Below are 8,849 nucleotides of genomic sequence, written 5' to 3'. Positions count from 1 at the left end.
TGTTTTAATACCTTTCTCAAACATGTTTAGTTTCAGAAAACCTTTATACTCCTGGAGTCACTTCTATGCTATTTTCTTATCAATAACTTCTCAAAACTATGTCAATCACCTTTCATTTACTCTTAAGTCCATAGGTTCTGCCCCTCCAGTGTGTGTACTGCCTTGGGATCCTCATGAGATCTCTTTGAACTCTAGCACACTGGGGCTGGCTATTCCCCACTGCACCTACTCAATCCTTATTGTGAAAAGTCTGGGTGTGAGCACTACCCGGGATCTTTGAGGTCCTTAGGGAACTCTGACATACCTGGACATGAAATTGGCTATGAAACCATTAGCATTTGAGGCTACTGAAGGCCTTGTACACCAGGATTTGCTTTGGGCCTACTTCAGGCTCTCTATAGCTAAATTTATATTTATTTATGTAATTTATTCAATCATTGGTCTGTAATAATTAATTGTAAATAGATATTGGGGTGACTAGTGAAAATGGAGGGTAGTTGTATGGTACTATGGGTAAAACTGGGTAGAAAACATGTTATAGGCTTTATGTTCTGCAAATATGTATTACATGTTCTAGGACAGTGTGTTCATTTGCATTTAAACCATGATGATCCTGTGCATTAGATAACCTGATTTTAGGACCATCACATTTATGGCTTCAGCATACTACATGCCACATATCACTATTCCATGCTTTAATTTTGCACAAGTATTGTCACCTAGAGATCCTGCTACTAGGCTAATAATCATGTCTTAATAAAGCTAGCACTCCTGTATGCATTAGATACCATGTCTTTTAGGAACTCTGCTTGCATTTTGTTGAACATGTCTATTTCGATTGAAGTAAGTAACTGCCCATGAAAAGGTTCAAAACAGTCCCCCACTCATAGACATTATGTCTCTAAACACAAATCAGTATAAATCACCTGTTGTAATCTGTGTCACCTAGAACAACATATTTGTAGGTTGAACAATTTCTTAAACTATTAATCAACTCCTGTAATTGTGATTGCATACAGTTCCATGCCTAGGCAAGCCTTAGGTAATCAGTCTCTATAAAAACTGGAAACTGCGTTTTGATTGTGTTAAACTACCTAAGTTTTACAGGGCTATAAAACTATTAAGTAAACGAATTCAGACCCTACCATTGAGTTTTGAAATATCGTTGCAAGATCTATGTATTAATGATTCACATGGATACCCTGTCCTAGGGGTTTTTCTAGAAATTATCAGAATTTGTGTTTTAGACGTGTTGTTTATTTGCCTATATATATGCGGAGGTAAATATGAGCATTTTAACTGCTACTTTCCCTATTTTCTTATCCTACATGTTATTTGTTTGTTGCCAAGATTTTTACCTTTTAAATACCTTAGGTTTTTCTAGAACTGCCCAGATTTAGAGGTCCTAAGTTCATCCAGGACCATAAAGAAGGGAAGAGTAACAACACGCTTAAAGGTCGTTAATCAAACTCGCTTATACAACTGTTAAGGGTGGGGTAATGGGTAGTGAAAGGATATGATGACTTGCGCGCTAATGTCACGTGTAGCCCCTCTAGTTGAGGAGGATTACCGGGCATTGCACATATTGATCCTGTAGGCTAATCAACATAGGACTTCCCTTTCCCAATTCATATATGTGTTTAAATTATCTTAAACTCCCCTTTCTTTACATATACATGCATACGCTATCCAAACCTCTTTTACCTTCATTATCTGAACTTCCTTGATCGTATATGCATTTAGATGGGGAAAACTACTTGATTTGCAAATACTTTCTTACTTGTTAATTGATTAATTCACATAGTTTATGTTCGGCCGGAACATAACGTTGTTGACCGCGATGGGTGCCTAACACCTTTCCCTCAAGGTTATTTCGAGCCCTTACCCTAATCTCTGGTGATGCAAACTAGTTACATGAGTTAATTGATCTAGGTGCCCTAACGCACCATAATCCGTTAGGTGGCGACTCTTCAAATACCCAATTCCCAAAAGGAAACGAGTTGTTCCCGCATGAATGTCGAAACCCGACTTCCGCAAAGGAAAAACGGGGCGCGACAGCATGGCGACTCTGCTGGGGATATTTTAGTCTCTTACCATAACGAACATATTTTGTGAATTAGTCTAAAGCATGCTTTATCCCGAGTAACCTTTCCCCTTTATTTGGATTTAACTGCTTATTTATGATTTTTTTATTTTCTGGAATTGACTTGTCTCTTTGTTTTCTTTTCCTGTAACTGTCTTTCAATTATTTAAATACTGCATTTATCATTGTTATTTACATGCAAATACTTGACAACATGCTATTTATTGTTGCATAAATCATGCTCAACATTATATTCCACTCGTGCGTAATCCATCCTATAGCAATGCTTGATGAGCATTTGAACTCTTCCTATATATCACCCTTTAAATTTGGAAAGGCGTATTTGCGGTAGAACTAGTTGATCAGCGGTGTGTTCGACGATTTCGTGCCTTTCCCCCCATGTTATCCGCTAGAGGGTCCCAGTAGCTCTTACCGTATTTTTGATCATGAGTTCTCAATCACCTCTTTGGGCTGGGTTCATCGTAGGGTCTTTGTGTTTATTGTGTTCTTCTTGGGTATGCTGTTATTCCCAATCCAAGGGTATAGAATCCATATTAGGCTAGCCATGGTGACCAAAACTCTGATGGATGGGATCGAGGGGAAGACATACACTATTGTCCCTATGATCGTTGCAGACACATATCGGGCCGTAGAATGCTGTCAAAAGGGGTTCAAATTCTTTGAGGTTTGTAACTTGCTGAGGCTGGCTGTTAGAACATCTCCAAAAGGAACCAGTACAACCAAGAGTTTCTACGAAGACTGTGGAATGACCACATAACCTTCCATCACCCTAAGAGAATGACTAACATTCCAGATATGTTTGCTCAACCTAAGGATGCTATAGGATGGGTGCAAGTTTTCAACAAGTTAATTGAGGAATAGGTTTAGTGGATGATTGAGTGGTTCATCACCGACGAGTTCATCATCAGATCTAGAGACGTCCCGCATTAGGTGCTGATCGGATTAAGGGGGATATATCCTTATGCTCCCCCCAGGGTTGTGAGGCAGGCAGGCAGGAGACAGGTCATACCACGGGTCCCTAAGATGAGTCACTTTAGAGCTATTTCTAGGGTGATGTCGTCCCATATAAGAATGAAGCACAACATATGTGGACTTTGAATATTATTGTGGAGAAGGATACTATCGAGTCGGAACGATACCATGCAGTCCATTCATACTTTTACCCCTCATAGATGGATGATAATCTATCAGGAGTCTTTGAGCCAAGTGTTGGTCCAGGAAGTAGGGCCATAGATGTGTTTGCCAAAGCAGCGGTGAAGTACAACAAGCTACAAAAAAGAGTTTGAGATTCTGAAGTTGAGCATATAGCACAACATAAGGACGATATGGAAATGATTAACAAGTGGAAAGAAAGAGCTATTTAATCCAATGAAAGGCTAGAATATCTGGAGTATAGTTTGATGGAATTGGAAGGGAAGATAAGAAAGAGGGTCACCGACTGTCAGAACACTGAAGGAAATGAAGAAGGGCATTTGGCAAGGGCATTCTTACTGCTGAATCTGCGTGAGCTGGGGGAGTTGATCGACAATAGTATCTGGTCTGGATAGGGCCCTTCTGGGACCAAGTAGATTAGATTTACTTGCTTTCCTTTTTAAATGTAATAAGGCCAAGTGCCATTAGCAACATTATCTTATTTAGTGTCTTTTTGCGGTGTTTATTTTTACCTTAATGAAATGAGGCAATTATTGTCACTGAATTCCTCAAAATTTATTTGTCATTAGGCTTACCTCGGGCACAAAGAAACTCCCAAATTAGGACGCAAATTTACATTCCCACAATATGTGTTTAAATACTGTAAACATTTAAGAACACTTACTGACTTGTTTACCTTTTGTTTTTTCTTTATTCTTTACTCCCATCCCATAAGGTTGGTTCGCTCATATTGGCATAATCAGTGTATCATACCAGATCTAGAGGCCCTCCACCTTCTCCTCCTCCAAGTAATACAAAGATCAAAGGGAAAGCTAAAATGGACGACTAAAGTGGTATTCGAAAGGAAAATGCGGAAAATATAAAAACTTCAGATGGTCGGAGTACTCCGGCACCAAGTGATTTAGTTTTGAGGTTAGAACAAAAGATGCTGGAGCTACAGGAAGAACTTGAGCAGGTCTACAACTTGGCAAACCTATCCCTCACCCTGAATATCCCCGACATCAACCAACAAAATACAAAGAGCCCAGCACCTCCCCAAAACACACCAAACCAACATCCACAAAACCCTTTTGCATCGCATCAATATGCAACCCACCTCAAAATCTCAATCCCTTACCGGTACCAACTCCACCACAACACCACCATCAACCAATTCAGTGCCCACCAACCACCACTTATCACACTCCCCTGAACACACCACAATCCATTCCCGATCCTCTAAACTCAACTAATGACCATCACTACACCTAGGCTCCTGGCACTCACTAGAATAACCCTATATATGTGGAAACCGTACCTCACTCTACTCAACCAACTTCCTATACAACAGAATCCGGTGAGAAGGACCTGCTCATCAAATACATGGCTGAAGAACTCAAGAAATTGACAAGTCAGGTTCAGGGTGTCAAAGGAGGCAAATGGATAGAAGGTTTGATCTATGAAGACATCTACATACATCTAGATCTAGAGCTGCCTGAGGGGTACAAACCTCCCAAGTTTAAGATGTTTGATGATACAGGTGATCACAGTGTTCATTTGAGGACCTATTATGACAAACTTGTTGGGGTCGGAAAGGATGAAAAGATCCGGATGAAACTCTTTATGAGAAGTCTTACAGGAGATGCTTTGTCCTGGTACATCAGCCAGGATCATAAGAAATGGTCCAACTGGGTGATCATGGCATCAGATTTCATTGACCGATTCAGGTTCAACACAAAAAAAACATAAGATATTTTCTACATTCAGAACCTTAAGAAGAAACCCACCGAGTCTTCTCGCGAGTATGCTACCTGTTGGAGGTCAGAAGCAGCCAAGGTCAGACCATCTTCAGATGAGGAACAAATGAACAAGTTCTTCGTCAAAGCATAGGATCCGCAATATTATGAAAGATTGATGGTTAATGAAAACCATAAATTCTCTGATATCATCAAACTTTAGGAAAGAATCGAAGAAGGTATCAAAGGCTGGATGGTAACATACTTTGAGGCTTTAGAGGCCACAAACAAGGAATTACAATCAGGCAACATATCAAAGAAGAAAGACGTTGGAGCGGTAATGGTGGCTCTGGCCTGAAATCTCCACTCACACATCAAACACCTTCACCCACATATCAAGCACCCCCGCCCACATACCAAGCACCACCACCTACATATCAACCCTCATCTCCCAGATATTCCCAGCCAGCCATTGTCTATCATACCTATAACTCCCAACCATCTCATTTCCAGTCACCTCCAGCTCGCTAAAATATCCAAGACCACGACCTAATTTTGACCGTAAGCCACCCAGACAATACATTCCTATGCTGAACCCATCGACCAACTGTATGAAAGGTTGAAAGCCATTGGTTACATCACCCTTGTTCCCTCTGTGGCACTAGAGAATCCATCCCAATGGGTCAACCTAAACAAAACTTGTGCATACCATTCCTGTATGAAAAGGCACACTATTGATGAGTGCTGAACATTGAAGGACAAAATCTTGACACTTATTGATAACAAGGTCATACAGGCGAAAAACGTTGTACCCAATGTCCGTAACAACCCTCTCTTGGATTATAGGGGTGATGGGATACATGGGATAGAGATAGATGAAGAATGGGATACCAAGGGGTCAATTGAGCTTATTCGAGAAGACGATGAATTTAAACCCCCAGTCACACTTACTCTTATTGGAGAGACTGAGTCACCAATCGAGGTTGAGGTAGCTGCATCGCTTCCATTTGAGATAGAGGTATCTCCACCTGCGGCCACCCCTGTTCCATTTGAAGTGGAAGTGGCCAGACTTTTCACGGTGACAGTAACAACCACACCCCCTTTCAATTCAAAAGCAATACCATAGGATTATGTTTCCGAAGCTAGGCGAAAAGGAAAGGCAAATATAAAGGAAGCCGATGCTGCACATGGAATGACTAGGACCAGAAGAATTTATACACCCAAAACACTTGAGAGGACCATGTAAGTATGCCACTACCTAGCAGCCTGTCATCGAGACAGGGCCAGATGACCTTTGGAGAAAAGTACAAACAAGGGAATATTCTATCATTGATCATTTGAACAAAACCCCAGCTCAAATATCCATCATGTCACAGTTGCAAAATTCAGAGGCACACAAGAATGCTTTGATGAAGGTGTTGAGTGAAGCTTATGTACCCAATAATATCAACTGCAGAGAGATGGCCAACATAGTAGGGCAGGTGCTGGAAAGTCATAAAATAATCTTCCACGAGGATGAGCTACTGCCTGAAGGGTTGAATCACAACCGAGCATTGCATATCATGGTGTAATTTGAAGACAAATTCATCGTCAGGGTCTTGATTGATGGGGGTTAAAGCCTCAATATTTCTTCTTTTGATACTCTGAAAAGATTAGGCAAAGGTTTTCATGAAATACGGGTAGGGAGAATGAACGTGAAAGCCTTCGATGGGTCTCAAAAGGCCACAATTGGGGAGATTTATCTTTGCTTGCAGATGGGTCCAACTTGGTTCGACGTTGAATTTCAGGTGCTTGACATATCAGCCTCGTACAATCTTCTATTGGGCTGACCATGGATAAACTCCACTAGGGCTATGACTTCCACACTACATCAAGCCGTGAAATTTGAATGGAACTATCAGGAAGTGCACACCAGTCAAACCATCCCGGTTGTCGGGAACAGAAGAAGGCTTGGAGGGGAAACCTATCATCACATCAAACGTGTCAATTCCATTGAGAAAGAAAAATGGTGGAGTAGCAAAATAGAAAGCATACTGGTATAGTCTAGGTATGAACCCGGCAAGGGGCTTGGGAAGAATCTCCAAGGCATCACCAAACCGATACAGTTGAATCCTCATGCTACTACCTTCGGGCTCGGATACCAATATACATGCCAAGAGTATAATGATTGGCCGCCTCCATAGAGTGGACCTTATTACCCTCTCGATCAACCAGTGCCACATCTGGATCAGGCTTTTCAACAAGCTGATACAATATGGGAAACTGCAGAAGAAGAAGCATTAGCTGGGCTGAGGAATCTGTTCTTGGAGGACAAAGACATGGATTACAATGCAATAATTGAGGAGAAGAGGAGAATAAGACCTCAATATTCATACTGTGGAGAAGCAGTTGTTCTTAGGAACTGGACTGTCACACCGTCCCGAGCCCGCCGAGTCCCTGGGTAGCTTGGAAGATTTTATTTCTATAGTCATTCTAGGCATCCAAGAATTTTAGTAATTTTGTTTTTAAAGGCTCAATTGTTTCAAAATAAATGCTCGATTCATCGAGCCGTACTTGTTTGGATATTTTTCAGCTTTAATCAAATGCATTGTTCTTTATTATTCATTATTATCTTCCACACTTTTCTTTTTATAGTGTTGTAATTACTTTTCCTGATGAACCAGTGACTGTGAGAGGTAATGAGGCAACGAAATATGAGGATAGTGATTTGGATGAGGAAGGTGAAATACCCGAGGAAGTTGTAAGGGAGGTTGAAAACTTTGAGAATAATCTTAAGTCCAACCTGGACGAAATTGAAGCAGTAAACTTGGGGGACGCCGAGACCGTCAAGGAGACTCGCATCAACATCCACTTATCACCAATAGAGAAAGAAGAGTACATTCATTTCTTAAATGAATACAAGGAAATCTTCGCATGGTCAAATGATGACATGACCGGCTTGAGCACATCCATAGTGGCTCACAAGTTACCTACTAATCCTATGTGTCCTCCGGTGAAGCAGAAACTCAGAAAATTCAAACCAGATATGAGCCTGAAAATCAAGGAGGAAGTTACTAAGAATATCAAAGCCAAAGTCCTTAGGGTGGTTGAGTACCCAACCTGGTTAGCCAACATTGTAAAAGTTTCGAAGAAAGATGGAAAAGTTAGAGTATGTGTTGACTATCGAGACATAAATAGATAAAGCCCCAAGGACGACTTTCCACTGCCAAATATACACATCCTGATCGACAATTGCGCCAAACATGAACTCCAATCCTTTGTAGATTGCTTCGCGGGTTATCACCAGATTTGGATGGATGAAGAAGACGCAGAGAAATCAACTTTTATTATACCATGGGGGGTAAACTATTACAAGATGATACCATTTGGTCTAAAGAATGCTGGGGCTACTTACATGGGAGCCATGACAACCATCTTCCATGATATGATATACAATGAAATAGAGGTGTATGTGGACAAAGCGGACATGAGAAAGTTCTTTGACAAGTTAAGTAGGTACAACTTAAAACTGAACCCCAAAAAGTGTGCATTCGGGGTTTCCATAGGAAAGTTACTGAGATTCATTGTCAGTCATTGAGGGACCGAGCTAGACCCATCTAAAGTTAAGGCTATTCAGGAGTTACCGCCGCCGAGGAGCAAAAAGGACGTGATAAGTTTCCTAGGATGTCTCAACTATATCAGTCGCTTCATAGCACAGTCCACAGTCATATGTGAACCCATCATCAAGATGGTGAGGAAAGATGCCGAAACAAGCTGGACTGAGGATTGTCAGAAAGCTTTCAACAAAATCAAGGAGTACCTATCCACACCACCAGTCTTGGTCCGGCCAGAACTGGGACGACCTTTGTTACTCTATCTATCTGTATTGGATGGAGCCT

The sequence above is a fragment of the Nicotiana tabacum genome, chromosome 22, assembly GCF_000715075.1.
Source record: "Nicotiana tabacum cultivar K326 chromosome 22, ASM71507v2, whole genome shotgun sequence".
Lineage (NCBI taxonomy): Eukaryota > Viridiplantae > Streptophyta > Magnoliopsida > Solanales > Solanaceae > Nicotiana > Nicotiana tabacum.
This window is presented reverse-complemented; position numbering follows the sequence as displayed.